Genomic DNA, 20651 nt, shown 5'->3' with positions numbered 1-20651 from the left:
CCCAAAACTCATGATAGAGATTCATCTAAGCCACTGTGCCACCTGGCCAGGAGTGGTTCTCTCCTTGCATCACATGACTCCTGGGCCTGCCCTCACTGCTGGCCCCTGTATTTGCTGAGCCACCCAGCTAAACTAAACTTCCTTTGCTATTCTGAACTCTTAATATCTAGCCTAACACATATTTTCTATTATTGTTTGTAGAATATGATTTTTAATGTATTAATTTATTTGTGTGTATATCTGTGTGCACACACATGAACATCACAGTGTGCACGTGGAGGTCAGAGTTGGTTCTTTCCTTCTGTGATGTGGATTCTGGGGACTGAATTCTTCAGGCTGTCAAGTCTTGGCAAAAAAAACACCTTTACCCACTGAACCAATTTGCTGATCTACGAGTATGATTTTAATAGTAAGCCAGATTTCAAAAAGGCCTAAGTTTTCACTTGAAGGGATGTAATTAACACAGTGTGTCACAGTCTCAATAGATACAGCACCTTCTGGGTAGACACGGCAGATGTGGACCAGGGAACAGAAGTAACGATAATGAATGTAATGTGAAGGTAAAAGGAGGGGCTGAAAGGACAGTATGGACTTACATCCCACAGCCCTTCAAATTCAGCAGGTCTCATGACAACCAGACACACACAGTAAGTAAAAAGTACCAAAGAAATGTTCAACTGACATAAACTGATAGAACTAATAAAGACCAAAAATGATAGAATTACAACTCATCATTTCTAGACTCTGAAGTAAAATAATAAGGGCAACATGAAGGCAGCAAACAATAAACACAATTATCTATTTGGGGAAAAACAAAAATAAACCCTTCTGTAAAATTTACCCAAAGAAGTATCTGAAGGCTTCTATTTCAGCCACAAGGTCAAGAAAATGTGATGGGGTTTTAAAAAGCAACACATTCTTAGCATGGAGGGGGGAAAATGCCACACTGTGTATGATTAGAAGAACTAACTGAAGGATGTGTATTGCCCAAAGAAATTTAAATGAAGCATCACATTATAAGTTACACCTGGGGACCAGCTGCTCTACAGAAGAGACAACATTGTTCTTTCACACTTCTCCAGAATGTGTGCCTATGTTTCTCCAGAATTAATTGACAGAAACTAAAGGAAGCAACAATTTTAACTCAATGTAAGGAAGAAACAAAGCAAAGCAAAACAAAACTCTGCATTTCTAGATTTTTCAATGCTATTATCAGGTAACAACCACATTTCCAAAAAATCCTAAATACATATAGATGACTGACATACACTAGAGAAAGCAATTCTATTTATAACGAACATTTAAGCATCTTTCTAAATCATATTATTATCTTTAATCTGCAACTAGACTACTAAAGCCCTCAAATTATATACTTTAAAATTGTATACTGTAGTGGTTTCCAAAGCATTCCCCTTTCTTTAATGATCATATACCATAATACTGTTTTTAAAATCAGAATAGCAACATAATAAACTTGTCTATTTTCTACCCAAATGCTAAATTCAATTGGGCTATAACAAGCAGTGTGTTGGTAAATTACTGACAAGCTCAACAAGTGTGTTTCAGAGTGTTGTTGTTTATATCAATAATGTCTACAGTAAGTGACTCCTTTGCCCACGTGGATAACAACTTTGAATAATGGAAGAGTGTATCTTCATTTTTTAAGCTATTCACAATATAGTAGCTAAAGACATGACACATTTATATTATTAGTATTTCATCCGTTGTAAGTCTAGACAATCAATAAGTAATCAAGCTCTGATTTATGGCACCTGCCAATCTCTGTATGGTAAATATTTTTATTTTTACTGTGGATAATTTCAAGTTACCAATATGATATCACTGGACATGGATTTGAGGGAAATTTGTAAAGACACTAGTCTTTAAACTATAGAGATGTAACTTCCACAGCACAGATCATAAAGAAAGGCATTAAGTAGTTGTTATCTTTTAAAAATCCCACGGATTTACTGATAATCCTATGTGCCATACTTCATAGCAATGGCTTTTTTAGTAATCAGAGCGCAAAAATCCTAAGATTTCAATGTTCAGCTTGTGGGCAAGTAGAAGATACTCCAACACAGAACTTGCTGTGAGGTTAGTTCAGAATAAGTTACAGATCAAAACCAGGAGGAGTTTCCTCATCTTGTAGACTTTCAAGATACTGTCAAATTACTATAAAGCTTTCTCAAATTTTTATGAACTTCTTTTGGAACTGTAGGCATGACAGTTCTTTAACAATGGAAGTATGGGGGCCTGTCACATATAATTTAAAGAAAAATGTATCTTGGATTAAAAAAATTCCTGCCCCGGGGCCTAGGGAGATGACCAGACAGTGAAGTACGACTTGCCATCCAAACATGAGGATCTGAGTTCAAACTGAAGCACTAATGGAGAAAAGGAAAAAGGCTATGTCTCCTGGCCTGAACCTCAGGGACAGGGAAGCAGACAGGAGGAGCCCAGCCCGTCTAGCAGAGCAACAGGCTCAAGGTAAAGTGAGAGCTTACATGACATGTAAAGAGTAGAGCCACTGCCACCTGAGGTCCACCTCTGGCCATCACACACATGCCCACATTTGTACACACCAACTTCCTAAGGGATTTACTCACAGCATCTGACTTCTTCACTCAGCTCTTCCCCATTCAGCTTAACTTATATACAATTTGTTCAAAATTACATTTTCTAAACGGGGTAGGAAGTCAGATTCCTTTATCATAGAGAGCAGCCAATAACTAAAATATATCTTTGAAACAATTCAGGCTAAATTAGTTTCTCTGTAACTTCTGTGCTTTGGGTCTATACTTACTTTAGCATCTCTCCAACTGCTTCTACTGTTTTAAAGTTCTCTTTAAAATATTAATAACTTTACGCACCTCTCTGATCTACCATCATAAGAACATAAATAACAAACAAACCAAGCTTTAACATTTTCACAACAGGGTCACACCACTTGTCCTATATTTGTTATCTAAACAACAGGGTATTAGTCTTTAAATACTCAATAGGCAATTCAACCATGGATTGACTAGACTCAGGATTCTAAAAAAGTTCAGAGTATCTAATATTTGAAAGAAATTACCATGCTTGTAGAACAAATTCTCTAATGTTCTATTACTTTGTTGGTTCATACAAATGCATCATAAGTAAGCCACATAAGTTATCTCAATCTGTGCGTGTTGCGCGTGTGTGTGTGTGTAGACAGAAAAGGAGGGGGTGTCTCAATGTTTATTTCAGGTTGGCTTATATTGCCTAAACTGGTCTTGACCTCGAAATCCTGCCTCAGCCTCTCAAGTGCTGAAATTACACGCATGTTCCACCACGTCCTCCTGCATCAATTTTTTATTTAAAAAAGCTGAACTGAAAACCTGGAGGTAAGTTACATGAGTTAGAAATGGTACAGAAGTGTTCATTATCCTTTACCTGACTCACCTGTTGTCTTCTATTACCGTCTCTCCTCGAGTGCTTTGTCATTCATAATCACACATGTCCCTTCTCCTTTCCTACTTCCCTCTCTCCCCCAGGCTGTTTTTTTCCCCTGAACCATTTGAGACCATTTAGCTAAATCTGATGGTTTTAATCTGATCCAATTTTTATGATCCAATATTTGCCATTCAAGTCACAGCACTTTTCTGAAAAAACAAACAAAAATGTATCTTAGCTAAAAACACATGCTAAGATTCCCTAAGCTAAAAATCACAGCTTCTGGGGTTGGTCAATACAGGAAATTTCCACCTGAAAAACATTTTCTAACTTTTCCAAAATCAAATAAAAGATTATTACCTTATCTAATACTCCATTTGGGCATGTCTCCGAAAGTTATATGATCCCTTCACTAGACACACAACATGTGTCCTTGTCTGTTCCTTCCTAGGAAATCCCAGAACTGAGATGTAAGAGTTAACACAACCCAGGTGTCTCTTTGTTTCTTTCCTACTTTATTTTTTTTAAACCATGTCAAATTCCTTTGAAAAGGAAGTAAGGCACAATCAATTCTCTTGTTAATAAACAAAAATATGAGGTTGAGAGAAGAAAACATTCTAATTAAGGGTATTTTGGCAGTAGATTTATTTCAAATCTATTTTCTATTTTCTGAAGACTAAGTTTCATTAAATTTGTTAACAAGTATGAAAAATGTTTTAGATACCATAGTGAGTTCTGACTCTGACATCCTCTTAAGAAATCTACAAACTAAAAGGATAGATAAAGGGTACCCAACAGACGACAATTCTCATATATTAAAATGCCAGTGCAACTGCCCTGAACACAAGACTCAGGTAAACAGAGAGTTAACAGGAGAGAACGCCCACGAGCACAGTTCTCAGAAGTCCCACATAGTATGGGATTCATTTTACAACAGCTGTGGCACTTCAAAACAATGAGAAAATAAGAAAATTCTCTGGCTATTTACTTGGCTAGCCTTTTCTGTATATTGAAGTGAAACTAGCCTATGGGCTATCAAGGTTACTGTATAACATACTAGGTTAAAATGTGTGATTTACAAGCTGGGTTTAGTGTTCCTAGAAAATTTGATCAACCTCATCTGTTGCTGTCAGGGAATAATTTTGAGTAGACATTTAAAATAATTCTTTTTTAATGGCAAAGTTCTGTTTGAGTCTCTACTCTTGATTCTGTTTGGCAAATGGATTATGTTTAGTGGTACTGGAATGGGGTCTAGGGCCATACCCATGGTAGGTAAGTGCTTTATCACTGACTGTACAATGACTAAAACAGCCAAAATAAAAATGAATAAATTTAAGTTATTTTGTGCATAATGCCTGTGCTGCATCCTCTAATTTCACTGTAGCCTTTGTTCTGAACACATAACTTGTGCACACTCCGCTGAATACACCATTATGCCACACAATATCACTGCATGTTATGAACTGCATTTTGACTGTACTACAATATCTTCTGGTCTCACAGAAACAATGGCTTAAGTGCAGAAAACCAAGTTTTAACTTTCCTATTCTCCTTCAATATGTATCAAATTATATCTTTGTACTATGTTAGAATGTTTTATTCTAAACACAGTTGTTTGAGTTAATGATGTCATAAAAAAATCACTGAATGAATTTTCACTTGGGAATCATAACAGAATTTCCAACAATTTTTGAAAACCTAAACATACTTGTTATTCAGTATGATGTGCTTATGAACAGTGATAGTCTCGGCACTGACGTGGTGGTGTGAATGAGAACAGTCCCTACAGGATAGACAGACAGGCTTACAGGTTTGAATGCTTGGACACCAGGGAGTGGTACTATCTGAAAGGATTAGGAGGTGTGGCCTTGATGGAGGAAGAGTATGTGTGTGGGGGTGGGGATGGAGGTGGGGTCAAAAGCCCAAGTCAGTGCCAGGGCTTCTCTTCTGCTGCCTGTGGATCCAGATGTAGAACTCTGACTTACATGCCTGCCTGCATGCTGTCACACTCCCTGCATGATAACAATGGACTGTAAACCTTCGAACCTGTAAGCAAGCTCTAATTACATGCTTTCTTTTATAAGAGCTGCCTTGGACACAGTGTTTCTTCACAGCAATGCAACAGTAACTAAGACACCTGACAGTGATAAAATAAAATAATAAATTCTGAGTAACACTATCAGATAATCAGCCAAGATTTAATTATTTAAAAGATCTTTAAGATTACATCTATTTATTTACTGGTATATTGGTGGAGGCATTTGCTTGCTCCGTACCCATGTGGAGGTCAGAGGACAATTTGTAGGCATTGATTCTGTCCTACATGGGGGTCTCAAGGATTGAGTTTGTGTCATCAGGCTTGGTTGCAGTCACTTTTACTTGATGAGCCACCTCTCTGAGTCAGAAGACTTAACTCTTTATGTGAAAATAAGTAAGCATATTTATATTTGTATGCAAATTTGTTTTGCCTTTAATGAATGGTAGAATGAGATTATATTGAAGAATATTTTTTTTTCTTTTCCTTTTTTCGGAGCTGGGGACCGAACCCAAGCAAGCGCTCTACCACTGAACTAAATCCCCAACCCGGAAGAATATTTTAAAAAGAATTTCTTTATAATCTACTACCTTTAAATGTATGATCTGTGTGGTGGTTTGGAGCCCATGAGATTTGGTACTATTAGCAGATGTGGCCTTGTTAGAGGAAGTGTGTCACTGGAGGTGGGATTTTCAAGTCTTATATATAAGCTTAACTCTGGTCAGTTGAAAGTCTCCTCCTGGCTGCCTTCAGATCACAATGTAGAACTCTCAGCTTTTAATTCATGTCTCCCTGGACATGTTTCCTGCCATGATAATAGACTAACCCTCTGAAACTGTAAGCCAGCCCCAATTAAATGTTTTCTTTTATAAGAGTTGTCTTGATCCTGGTGTCTCTTCACAGCAAGAAAACCCTAGGACAATCTGTATGCATATTTTATATACCTATTGTGGTGGTTTTAACGAGAAATGTCCCACATAGGCTCACATATTTGAACACATGATCCCCAGTGAGTGGTACTATTTGAGGAGGTTATGGAACCTTTAGGAGGTGCAGTCATGCTATAGGAAGTCTATCACTGGGACAGGCTTTGAGAGTTGTGGTATTTCCCTAGTTCCAGTTTGCTCTCTCTGTTTCTAGTTGAGATATAATCTTTCAGCTTGCTATGCCAGCCACATGCTGCCATGCCTCCTCCACCATTATGAACTCTCTCCTAGAGAAACAAAATAAACTCTTCCATAAGTCCCTTTTGGTCATGGTTTAATCACAGCAACAAAAAGTAACTAATATATGTATATGACCAGACTTACCAAAAACTTCTCAGGCAAAAGAGTTTACAAAGTAGAAGTTTAAATAGTTCTGTACTAGTCTATTCTGTCTGAGAAATGCTAGGACAACAGAAGACACACAAAAGGGTGCTATCAGACTAGTACATACTTGGACTATATCCAGAAAATATCATACTCTTTTATTTTCCTTTTGTTTGGTTGGTACTAAAGATGGAGTCCAGGGCCCTGTGTGTGGTAATGCATGCTCTATCCATGAGACATACCTACACACCTCATTCCTTAATTTTGAGAACCAGCACAGCCCTAATTATAACCTAAAACACACTGAATAAGAAGTTTAAAGAAGTACTTGCGGGGCTGGGGATTTAGCTCAGTGGTAGAGCGCTTACCTAGGAAGCGCAAGGCCCTGGGTTCGGTCCCCAGCTCCGGAAAAAAAAAAAAAAAAAAATTAAAAAAAAAAATTAAAAAAAAAATTAAAAAAAAAAAAAAGTACTTGCACTTCTGTAGACTGTTCTTGACAATCTTTTTCTTTTTCTTTAATTAACAGTAGCAAATATTGGTAGACTATTTGTTTGAATAAGCATGAAGTCCTGGATTCAATCCCAAGCATTTGCATTAACCAGTGTGGTGGCTCAGCCTGTACTCTCAGCACTAGAGAAGTACAGTGCGGGGCTCAGCAGAAGGTCACCCTTGCTTACACAGAGAGTGTCCAGCCAGCCTGGGATACACAAGACTCTGGTTGGTTTGTTTGTTTGTTTGTTTAAGAAAAAAATGTTAGTGTTACTTTAATAGGCCAGCTTTAAAAATATTTCCCAGGTACTCTTCCTTCAGTTAGCAGTAATTTTTCATGAATGTGTATTTCTTTTTTTTTTTCATATTTTTTTTTATTAACTTGAGTATTTCTTATATACATTTCGAGTGTTATTCCCTTTCCCGGTTTCCGGGCAAACATCCCCCTCCCCCCTCCCCTTCCTTATGGGTGTTCCCCTCCCAACCCTCCCCCCATTGCCGCCCTCCCCCCAACAGTCTAGTTCACTGGGGGTTCAGTCTTAGCAGGACCCAGGGCTTCCCCTTCCACTGGTGCTCTTACTAGGATATTCATTGCTACCTATGAGGTCAGAGTCCAGGGTCAGTCCATGTATAGTCTTTAGGTAGTGGCTTAGTCCCTGGAAGCTCTGGATGCTTGGCATTGTTGTACATATGGGGTCTCGAGCCCCTTCAAGCTCTTCCAGTTCTTTCTCTGATTCCTTCAACGGGGGACCTATTCTCAGTTCAGTGGTTTGCTGCTGGCATTCGCCTCTGTATTTGCTGTATTCTGGCTGTGTCTCTCAGGAGCGATCTACATCCGGCTCCTGTCGGTCTGCACTTCTTTGCTTCATCCATCTTGTCTAATTGGGTGGCTGTATATGTATGGGCCACATGTGGGGCAGGCTCTGAATGGGTGTTACTTCAGTCTCTGTTTTAATCTTTGCCTCTCTCTTCCCTGCCAAGGGTATTCTTGTTCCCCTTTTTAAGAAGGCGTGAAACATTCACATTTTGATCATCCGTCTTGAGTTTCATTTGTTCTAGGCATCTAGGGTAATTCAAGCATTTGGGCTAATAGCCACTTATCAATGAGTGCATACCATGTATGTCTGTGATTGGGTTAGCTCACTCAGGATGATATTTTCCAGTTCCAACCATTTGCCTACGAATTTCATAAAGTCGTTGTTTTTGATAGCTGAGTAATATTCCATTGTGTAGATATACCACATTTTCTATATCCATTCCTCTGTTGAAGGGCATCTGGGTTCTTTCCAGCTTCTGGCTATTATAAATAAGGCTGCGATGAACATAGTGGAGCACGTGTCTTTTTTATATGTTGGGGCATCTTTTGGGTATATGCCCAAGAGAGGTATAGCTGGATCCTCAGGCAGTTCAATGTCCAATTTTCTGAGGAACCTCCAGACTGATTTCCAGAATAGTTGTACCAGTCAGCAATCCCACCAACAATGGAGGAGTGTTCCTCTTTCTCCACATCCTCGCCAGCATTTGTTGTCACCTGAGTTTTTGATCTTAGCCATTCTCACTGGCGTGAGGTGAAATCTCAGGGTTGTTTTGATTTGCATTTCCCTTATGACTAAAGATGCTGAACATTTCTTTAGGTGTTTCTCATCCATTCAAAAAATGTTAGTGTTACTTTAATAGGCCAGGTTTAAAAATATTTCCCAGGTACTCTTCCTTCAGTTAGCAGTAATTTTTCATGAATGTGTATTTCTAAGGAGAATTATCTACACTGTTACATAGGAAAGAGCAGGAAATGAAAGAGAGAAAGGATGTCAAAGGCCTACTATTTTATACTACATGCTTCACATTATTTAAATTTGTTACAGCAAGCATGCAGTATTTTGTGATTAAAAACAAAATCACTGGAATTCAAAGACTATTTTAATAAAATAAGATAGTACAATAAGCTGACATAAGAGAACCATAGGCAATGAACATTTATAAACAGATCTTCACTGGACAGAACTACTGTAGGTAAGAAAATGATGAATAGAGAAAAGAGGAAATGCTTTAATATACTTGACAGTACAATAAAATAAGCAACACATAAATTACTTCTTGCTGAGAAGATAGCAAGTGCTACAGAATGCTGAGCAACCTCCACTGGCTGAGAATAATCTAGGACTGCACTGACCGAGTACACGAAGCAGCTGAGCATCTGAAGTGGTCAGTCTGACCTGAGATGTAACACTGTGGGGTTTCAAAGGCTTGGGACATGCATGTGTGCACGTACACACACAAACTTAAAATGTCTCATTATTTTATGTTGATTATATAGGGATGATAACTGTTTGGATATACTAGTTTATATAAATTATTAATTTCACGTTTATTTTATACTTTTAAAAGTAGCTGGTGACTTTAAAAATCATTTACATGGTTCACACTCCTGTCCCGTGTCATGCTTCTAAATGGAATAGCACTGTTCCAAGATGTTTCATAGTTCTACAGTCCTAAGCAAAGGTAGCCAGTTCTCCTGTTTGTTGTCTACTTCAGCAACATGGAAACACACCAACCTAATCTGTACATTCAAAATGATTTTTAAAATGTTAATCGCAAAAGTCTACTCGTTTCATAAATCTCAAAGTAAGACAAGTTATAGAACATGCCCTTGAAATAAAACTGATCATCAACACATTTAGGAACACCGCTTACCACTTCTTCTTCTAAAAACAGAGCTTTTTCAAAAAAGTATGTTTAAAAAACCATGGAAGGCCTTAAATTTAGAATTGTTTCTTTGCACTTTCAGAAAAGAACACTCCTGCCTTTACAATACTTTCAAGAATATTCTTTATTGTTTTAGTCAACTTATAGACTAGCAAAACTAGAGATGCCGAAGCCCTTCAGTTCAGCAGTGTGTATTTCATTAAGAATTGACTGAAAGTATCTTAAAAATAAAGTCAGTATATGTACAAACTGAGATGGCAGATACAAAAAACAGCAACAAATCAACAGGTTTCTGGACTCTAAGATTATCATGCGCTTAAAAGTTTTCACTCTTCTCCCCACAGGTAATCACTGCTCCTCCTTCCTTGGCTTCAGTTGAAAGGTATTAGTCAGCTGTCCAAGACACAGCTCTAGAAGTCCGTGGTATTTTCATAGGTTTGCATATAGTCTTATGTAATTTAGCCTCATAGCTACCTACCCCCCAAACTTCCTATCTTCTACTCCAGCTACTCCTAACTTCAGGTTTCGTTTGCTATAATTTTGGTACTTCTAGATGTACCACAACAGTGGGTCTCAACCTGTTGGTCATAACACCTTTGTGTGTGTGAGGGGGTAGTCACATATCAGATATTTACAGTATGATTCACAACAGTAGCAAAATTATATTATGAAATAGAAAAATAAATTCTATAGTTGAAGATCACTACAACATGAAAAGCTGTATTAAAGGTCACAGCATTAGAAGGCTGAGAACTGAACTATACTATACTATACTATACTGTACTATACTATACTAGAAACAGCCCAATTGTCTTCTACCATCTCCATGTTTAAAATATATTATTTTCTCCTCAACCAGATATGTATTCATCCTCATTCCTCAACTCTTAGCTGAAAAATAGTCATCACTGATTGCAATTGACAGATCAAGGTTCTCTGCATAAGTTACCAAACATGTGCCTTATTAAAGCAATTGTTTGCCTCTTCAACATAGGGCTAGTGACTTCTTTTTGCCTTTCAATCTACAATGTCATGCAACCTGCTTGGCACTAATTAAATAATTAAATAATTTTTAAATTGAAAAGCAACCTTTCAATAGGTGGTGTTCTCCTCTAAGCCACAACATGGATTTGGGACCTACTCATTTATTCCCTCCACAAACATCTAGTGAGAGTATTTATTATATAATAAATACCATTTTAAGCACAAACGAGTGTCTAGTGAGTGCTTACTATATACTAACCACCATCTTAAGCACGACCATCTAGTGAGTACTTATTGTATACTAAACACCATCTGAAGCACTAGAAACAATAATGAATACAAGCCCCCAACCTCATGAAACAAACATTTCAATGGTGAAAATAATAAATATTTAAACATATATCACTGATGTATGAGTGAGAATATCACATAATAAAAATAAGTAAGGATGGACAACGGACTAATAAGGTGTATATGGCTATTTCAGAAGAAAAACCTATGTGATAAAGCAGGGAGACCACTCCAAACAGTCAACACCTTAACTCATACTGAACCAAGTCAATATGGCACCCAAATTGTGGGGGGTAAAGGTCCAAGAAAGAAGAACAAGTACAAAAGTCCTAAGACACATCCTATGCCCAAAGAAATAGGGGCTACAGGCGAGGATAGAGCTTTGGATTTTACTTTTTTTTTTGTTCTTTTTTTCGGAGCTGGGGACCGAACCCAGGACCTTGCGCTTCCTAGGTAAGCGCTCTACCACTGAGCTAAATCCCCAGCCCCTGGATTTTACTTTCAATGTGTTCAGAAATTACTGGACACGATCTGACTTGTCTTTGCTAAAGATTTTTCTAGCATACAGGAGTACAAAGGGTCACCACAGGAAGAAACCTGTTATTAATTATTATGGCATGCCTACATAGACATGGAAGAACTCATAAAAAGCAGATTAGTGACAGATTTTGAAAGGGAGACTAACAAAATGTAGTAAGCTGAAGCAGGGATGTGAGAAGAAGGCGTCACCGAGTTCTGGTGTGACTCACTGTAGTATTATGTATATTAAGATGTGAATTTAAAGAAATAACTAATCAAGAGCCTCATACTAGACTTGAGTGCCTAACCAGATTTCCTTATACAGATAAAGGAGCAATGGGAAAAGTGATCTAACCCTTCAAGGACACAGAATAACCAATGATGAACATGTGTGAAAAATCCCCAGGAAGATCCAAAGCGAAGACTCAGAGAAGACCAGCTGGTGATGGCAGATACAGGTCTGGAGGACGAGCCATGGGGAAACTCTCATACTTGGAGTTGAGGATAAGGAAGTACTGCCATTAGAGGAGGAAGAGCGCAGAATGCCAAAGGGAGTATTAGGATCTCCAAAGAAAGCACAGAATACTAAAGAAATGTGTTGAAATGTCAACAAAAAAGCAAAACAAAACAAAATAAAACAAAACAAAACAAAAAAAACCCAAACCAAACAAACAAACAAAAAACTAGGGGAAAAAAACCTAACCCAAGGGATAAAAGATCTCCGCATTTTTTTTCTACTAAATTTGACAAGATACGGGTTGTTGGTAACAGTGGAACTGTTTCGTGGTGTGGGAGAGTAAGTGCCCCACTGGAAAGGGTTGGACAGTGCTCTGAGGTAAGAATGTGCAGAGGACAGGAACAAACAGTGCAAACAAGGGTAAGATGGTTAACCCCAAAAAGGTACAGTCAGGCTTTGGATCCTGAAACATAAAGGTAGCAGTGGTGAGATAGTTTCTTCCACTAGAGTCAAGAAACTGTGAGATTAAAAATTCTAACAGTATCTGCTTCATCATCTCTGTGTTACAAATAAAAGAGAAATGCTACAAAGAACACAATACTCTATACTGTTCAATTAGTCAACAATGACAATTAAAATCTCACTATTTACAAGTAACATTTACATATTCAAAATCCTGTAAAAATTTTTTCTTGGCTTAACAAAATTTCAAAATTAAAGTCTATAAAAACTCAGTTCTGTCATTCAAGTCTATTCAATCTAAAAAGCACATTTATAAATTCACTAATCTTTAGTCAGTCTGAATCTTTGGAGTACTGGGTAACCATTAATAGTCAACATCAAGCTTATACAGTACTCAGAATCTGATGATCAAGTCAGACTTCAAACATCTTTCACTTAGTTACCTAAGGCTATTATCTGAAGAGTAAGGCTTCATGTAGAGGGAATGAGGTTTTAACAACACTAAAGACAACAAAAACAAAAATATAACAAAACAAACAAAAAAAACCAAAAGTTCTGTAAAAGAGGTTAAATCAAGTTTAAGAAAAATTGGGCTATACATAAAAATCCTACAGCCACACTAGACTAAACTAGAAATACAGATTTTCCTCTACAGTGTGTAAGACAAATGTATCCAATCTCTTTAATATACTACTCCATCTTGAGTAATAAGAGGAAATAAAAGGAATATAAATAAGAAATCATATTAACCCTATTTGCAGGTAACTAGATCCTATATTTAATTATTTATCATATATATGTAAGTGCACGTGTACACTCATGACATGGCACAAAGGACAATCCAAAGAGTCAGTTCTTTCTTTACAATGTGGGATCTGAAAACCGAACTCAAACTATCATGCTGGCAACAAGCACCTTAATCTGCTGAGCAATCTCAGGGACCACACGGTGTTATCCTTAAACAAGCAGGGAATCCTGAAGACTCCACCATTAAACTCTTTGAAATTGATAAACACTTTAGCAAAGCATCAGAATACAAAAACCAACATGCAAAGGTCGGTAATTTTTCTACATACCAATAATGAGCTTGCTGAGAAAGAAATCTGAGGATAAATGTTAGGAAAAAAAATGGGGAAAAAAAAAACCAACCTAAGTCGAGGGATTAAAAAAAAAAATCTCACAATGAAAACTTTTAAGAAACTGAAAAAAATTGCTGACATAGAAGATGGAAAGATGTCCTATGTTCATGAACCAATACATTCTGAAAATGGGTATACTGCCCAAATCAATCCACAAGATTCCAATGTAATTTCAATCAGAATCCCAATAATTTTCTCCACAGAACTTAAAAAATAAAATCATAAAATCCATATGGAAGAACAGAAGGCTCCAAACAGCCAAAGCAATTCTAAAAAGAAAAAACCCGGGGCTGGGGATTTAGCTCAGTGGTAGAGCGCTTACCTAGGAAGCACAAGGCCCTGGGTTCAGTCCCCAGCTCCGAAAAAAAGAACCAAAAAAAAAAAAAAAAGAAAAAACCCAGCAAGGCCAGAGACACGACAGATTTGACCTCAAACTGTATTACAGAGCCACAGGAACAAGCATCAGGAAGGTACAGAAACTGGAAGAGCTTGAAGGGGCTCGAGACCCCATATGTACAACAATGCCAAGCAACCAGAGCCTCCAGGGACTAAGCCACTACCTAAAGACTATACATGGACTGACCCTGGACTCTGACCCCATAGGTAGCAATGAATATCCTAGTAAGAGCACCAGTGGAAGGGGAAGCCCTGGGTCCTGCTAAGACTGAACCCCCAGTGAACTAGATTGTTGGGGGGAGGGTGGCAATGGGGGGAGGATGGGGAGGGGAACACCTATAAAGGAGGGGAGGGGGAGGGATTCAGGGGATGTTTGCCCGGAAACCGGGAAAGGGAATAACACTCGAAATGTAAATAAGAAATACTCAAGTTAATAAAAAAAAAAATTTAAAAAAAAGAAAAAAAAAGAAAAAAAAGGTACAGAAAAACAGACATGTAGACCAACACAACAGAGGGCTATCTATAAACCCATACGGCTCCAGGAACAAGCATCATAAAGGTACACAAAAACAGACCAACACAACAGAGGACCTATCTATACAGACTGAAGAAAACCTGCCCAACAAGTTGTGCTGGAAAACTGAATTTCTAGTGTCCTTTGGGTAGTACAAATGGATCACATGGTAATTCTAGTTTTAGGGGTATTCTGAGAAGCATTTATTCTCATTCCTCAGTGGTTACACAAGTTTACGTCCCCAACAGCAGTGTCTACGTGTCCCTCTTTCCCAAATCCTCACCTGCATTTGTTTTCACTGTTCTTTTGATAAAACCAGATTCTCTGATCTCCCAGCACTCCCCCCACACAAAAAAAAAAAAATCTATAAAAAATGGATCAAGACCTTGCTGTGTTAAGACCCTAAAATATGAAAAAATACTTGAAGATACAGAAAAGGCAAAGACTTTCTGAAAAAAAAAAAACAAACTTTAAGAAATGCAAGTTTCTGTAGAGCAAAGGAAACCATTAGAGTGAAGAAACAATCTGTAAAATGGAAGGAAGGAATCTTTGCCAACTCTACAGCAGTTATCTGGACTATTAACAGCTGCAAAAAATTAAACACCAAAAATAGACCATCCAATCACTAGACAGGACAAAGAAGTGAATATAGTTCCTAAAATAATACAATGGCCAATAGATACATGAAAATGTGTTCCACGTCCTTAGCTAGCAGGGAAATGCAAGTTAAATCTGCCCTGAGACTCCCTCTCACCTCAGTTAGAGTAACTAAAACCAAACCAAATCAAACCCCACCAAACCACAAATACTACTGAGACTGTAGGAACCCTTATAAATGGCTGGGAGATATAATTTGTGCAGCCACTAAGGAAATCATGACAAGGCTTCTGATAAAACTAACAGAACTACCATGTGACCCGGGGTACCACTGGGGGCACCCAATGGAAACAAAAATAGCGGACCACACAGATCTGCACATCTATGATTATTGTTGCACTATTCACAGCAGCTAGGAAATGGAACCAGCCCAGCTGTCTAGCAAAAGATGAACAAATAAAGAACATGTGGAACCTCTACAGTAAGAATTATATTTTCAGTGGTAGAAAATAAAAGTATGACATTTGCAGAAAAATAGATGGAACTAGAAAATCATTGTGTTAAGTGAAAAAAACAGATACAGAAAGACAAACTACTACATGGTTTTTGTATTCGGAACATATGTGTATATGTTGGGGGGGGGCAGGTCATAAAACTAGACCAGGTATCACAGAAAAGGAAGAAGGGACACTGGAGGAGTAGAGGAAGAGTGGGTAATGGAATACACGTGACACGAAAGGTAGAGTGAGGACTATTTTAGAGGTGGAAGGGAACCAGCTCACACAGGACGGAGATGAATTAGAAAAACGGATAATAACCTACGTATAAAAATGCCATAGTGAAGCTCACTACTTTGTATGCTAACTTACAAAATTAATTTAAAAGAAAATTCACAAGAAAAAGAGAAAAATATAACAAAGTATAAGGCTAACAAAAAATGAAATCTATACTATTTTGGTAAAATATTAGTTTTATCTCCCCAGGCTCTATCTAGACCCTTTGTACATTTTATTTTTTCTTTTGTGGGTAGGTGCAGTGTGCAGATGCCACAGTACAAGTAAAGAGGTCAGAGGACAACTTGAAGTAGTTGGTTCTATCCTTCAAATATGTAGGGTCACAGGTACTGACCAGGTAAAATTTAGTGACAGGTATCCTTGTCAGCTAAGCCATCTTACCAGCCCCAATCTTTTACATATCTTGAATGACAGATCACTAGCATAACTATAATTTCCTTGTTCACCCCTCTCTGCGGCCCTTGGCAAATATTCTACATTGCTTCTATGTATGTGACTTAGATACCTCATGTAAGTAAAATCATGTAGTGTGTGCCATCGGGAGGAACTCCCTCCTCTTTAAGGCTGAATTATATTCTATTACACATCGCATTTTCTTTGTTCACTCAGCTACTGAAGAAGGTTGCATCCACATCTTCATTATTGTGAATTATGCTGCAATGGGCATGAAAAAGCAGATACTTCAAGATACTGTTTTCAATCTTTTCTAATGGATATCTAAAAATGGAGTCATTAGCTTATATGGTAATTCTATCTTTTAGTGTTCTGGAGGACTTTCATGCTATTCTCCATTGCAATTCCACGCACCATTTTACAAATCTCACCAACAATGTGGGAAGGTCCAGATTTCCCCACATCTGTTCTAGATTTGCTTATTTCTACAGCAGCTATACTAATAGGTGTGACATAGTATATCACTGTAGCATTTCCTGTGGAACATCTTTCACACATACTTCATGGACACATAAGCATCTTCTTTGGCTTGTTACTCATGTTTTGATCAAGCAAGCTATTTGTGAGTTACTAGGATTTCTTATATAATGTGGGCAGTAACACCTCTAACATACAATATAGTCTCCCATCCTGCAGCTGTATTCATTCAACTGTTTTCCCACTATACTGAAGTTTCAAAGTTTAGTGGAATTTATAAAATACCCTTAATAAGACACTACTATTTGCTATTTATTTTTAACTTATTTTGTTTAGTGTGTGTGTGTGTGTGTGTGTGTGTGTGTGTGTGTGTGCGCGCGCGTGTGTGCGTGTTTTGGCTTTTCAAGACAGGATTTCTCTGTATATACCTGGGTGTCCTAGAACTATGCTCTATAGAATAGGCTGGCCTCAAATTCAGAGATCTGCATGCCTCTTCCTAGAGTGTACTGGGATTAAAGGTGTGTGATACCACCACCTGTCTTGTTTAGCTTTTTAAATTTAAAACTTCTTAGCCATAGTATGGTGTAAATGGCACAGACCTTTAAGCCTAGGACTAGGGAGGAATAGGCAGGTGGATCCCCTGAGTTGGAGGCCAGCCCAGTTTACAGAGCAAGTACCAGGATAGCCAGGATCACATAGATAATCGCTATCTCAAAAAACTAAAGGTTCTTTTATTCATTAAAGTTGATTTCAACTCATGTCAGTTTGAAAATTGTTTCAAACAGCATATTCACATCAGAAACTTACACTATAGGCAGAGAAAATATCTCTATTTCAAATGGTTTGGGACGTCTAGTTATAGAACAATAGAAGGGAAATTAATGCATAACTTAAAAAAATACTATAGCACCTGATCAGAAATCTTATTCGGCAAAATAAAGAAGAAATTAGAAATATATTCACTCTTTCCATACCTTAAAGTCCTCTCCTCCAGTGTCAGGTACAAACACTATGTATGCAAGTAACAATAAACAAACACAAGAGCTTCACTTTCTAATGCACTTGGCCCAAATGCAAGGAAGGGACTGCTCTGTTATACACTACTATAAAAACCATACCCAAGAGCTGAGAAACAAGGCATGGTTTAAATCTATGAACTCCACTAATGAAGCACAACTGATTCTGCTATAGCTTTTTGAAGGCATACTCAGTAAATGTTTGAAACCACAAAATAATTTCTATATCCATCTGAAGGTTCCTTTTTTACTTCTACTCAAACCAAACTATAAAAAAAATGTGTTACCATTTAAATGGACATAAGACAACAATCTGTAAATTTTAAGGTATGTAAAGAAATCACTTCAATGTTTCTCCTTAACACACTGGACTTTAACTGGAATGAGGAGAAATCAGTCAGGTAGACAATCATTTAGAATCCTCCCTCAAAGGTATAAAAACTTAGGCTCACAATCAAGAAGCAGAATGAGACATTAAACAGCTGTACTGGCACTGCCAACCTGGGCCACATATGAGACACCACCTATTCACTGTGAATGACCCCCAGTTCCGTCTCCAGGTACATGGTGTTTGTGTCACTCTCTTTGCCACCTTTCATTTCTTGCTATTCTTAAGCATCTTTACTCTCGGTCTACTGGACGATGAAAATCCAACTGCCTCCAAACTATATGCAAAATTAAAAAAGAAAAACAACTTCTAAATAAGGATCTGGGGTACCTCTGTGGCAAGGCCTATGGTCGTCACATGAACTTTACAGACTTATCTGATCTTATTATTCACCGGATGGCCTTGGTTGTTCTTACTATTATAGCATGATCCCACTTAATCCCCTTTAAAACTCCACTATCATTATTCATTTTGTACTATGCCATTCTAAAACCATAAAAGTGAAGCATCAAGAGATGTTATACACCTAAAGCCAAAGAACCAGAATAGAGCAAAAGAGTAACTTAATTGTTCTCACAGATGCCTTGTAGAGTTTTTAGTATCATTCTTTTCTTTTTTTGAGACAAGTTCTTGCCATGTATCCCAAAGTAGCCTGGAGCCCACTATGTAGCCATGGCCTCAAACTTGGAATCTTCCTGCCTCTACTTCCCAAATGCTGGGATTACAGTATGTACCATGAAGCCTGGCCTCCACTTTAATGTCTTTTTTATAACTTCTTGTTTGTTTGTTTTTTAATTACTTTACATCCCAATTGCAGCTTCCCCTCCTCCTTCTCTCAGTCCCTCCCTCTCACCCTCCCCCACCTCTGACCTCATCTCTCCTCAAAAAAGGGAAGGGCTCCCATGGATATCAACAAGCATTAGGATATCAAATTTCAGCAAGACTAGGTACATCTTCTATTGAGGCTAAGACAAGGCAGCCCAGATAGGGGAAAGGGATCCAAAGGCAGGGAATGCAATTAGACACAGTCCCTGCTCCCACTTTATGAGTCCCACTTGAAGACCCTATGTTTGGTTGCCTTTTGATACAGGCTCTCACATATGTATGTTAGCTCAAGTTAGCCTCACTCTTCCCTTACTCTTCTGACAACAGGGATTACAGGTGGGTGCCAATGGGTGTTAACACAACAGCTCCACTTTACTATCTGACAATGCTCTGGAAAAGAGCACTGAGAATAACTGTTTCAGTTAGCTAATGCCTAGAACACCGAGGTCCTAACTCACTCCCTTTCAGATCTAGCACGGTGGGGGGTGGGGGGTGGGGGGGGAGTGATCAGTAAAAAGGAACACACGTTCTTTAATGACAAATCCTTTGTCACTGTACTATTTCTTTTACTCAGCCCATCATTTTCCTACTAAAGCTTGTACATGTGAATTATTTACAGAAACTCAAATCATGCATAAGGTAATAGTGGTGACAAAATTAAACCAGATGTACATTTAAGCCCTTACTCACAGGGTTCATTCTTAAATACCACAATCGCATGCCATTATTAATAAAGTGATACTCTGTTTTTAAAGCACTACCTACTTTGCACTGAAGTATTATATGGACTCATTGCAATTAAATAAAATGGCAATAAGATTATGATGGTTTCCGAGATCACAAAGATTTTGTCCGGGTCAGTAAGATGGCTCTGTGGATGAAGATACTCACTACAATTCTGATAGTCCCAGGAACTACAAGGTAGAACGAGAATGACAAATGCATGCATAGGCACATGATAAGTAAATGAATAAGTTAAAGAACTCAAAGACTGTTGCCTCCAGGAACTGTAAGTAATTTGTAATGCACCAAAGATGTCCCAAATGAAACACTGGGCTAAATACATACCCTCTCACTGAACCACTGAAACAGCTCCTTCATAAGCATGTAACTTTATGATTACAAAAAAAAAAAAAAAGGTTGCACCTCTAACAAGCTCTAACTGACACCCTCTCAGAGAGCTCTAATATCCAGGTTTGTAATTGCTTGTTGGCTATGCAACCCTGAGTTGTGGGTCACCTAACTTTTTGAGACTGTCCAGCTTTACAAGCCCTGCACATACCTTCCTACCTCAGCCACTGACTCATGGGGGTTAATTATAGCAGAAGAAGCTGGAAAGAATATCCTCATTTGTAAACAAAAACGAAAGATAGACAGTATATCAACCAATTTTTTTTCCAGAATTCTAAAGTGTTTCAGAAGTTGCTGGTTTCAAGGAAATT

At 38.0% G+C, this 20651-nt stretch overlaps 1 protein-coding gene across 3 annotated transcripts in view; it reads right to left on the bottom strand.

The window, feature by feature from the left end:
• The window catches only part of R3hcc1l (R3H domain and coiled-coil containing 1-like), a 78058-nt gene that overhangs the window by 30959 nt on the left and 26448 nt on the right, over positions 1-20651 (bottom strand). The gene's annotated exons all lie outside the window — the stretch shown is intronic.

The sequence above is a fragment of the Rattus norvegicus genome, chromosome 1, assembly GCF_036323735.1.
Source record: "Rattus norvegicus strain BN/NHsdMcwi chromosome 1, GRCr8, whole genome shotgun sequence".
Taxonomy (NCBI): Eukaryota; Metazoa; Chordata; class Mammalia; order Rodentia; family Muridae; genus Rattus; species Rattus norvegicus.
Note: the sequence above shows the minus strand (reverse complement) of the source record. Positions and strands in the feature narration are given on the sequence as shown.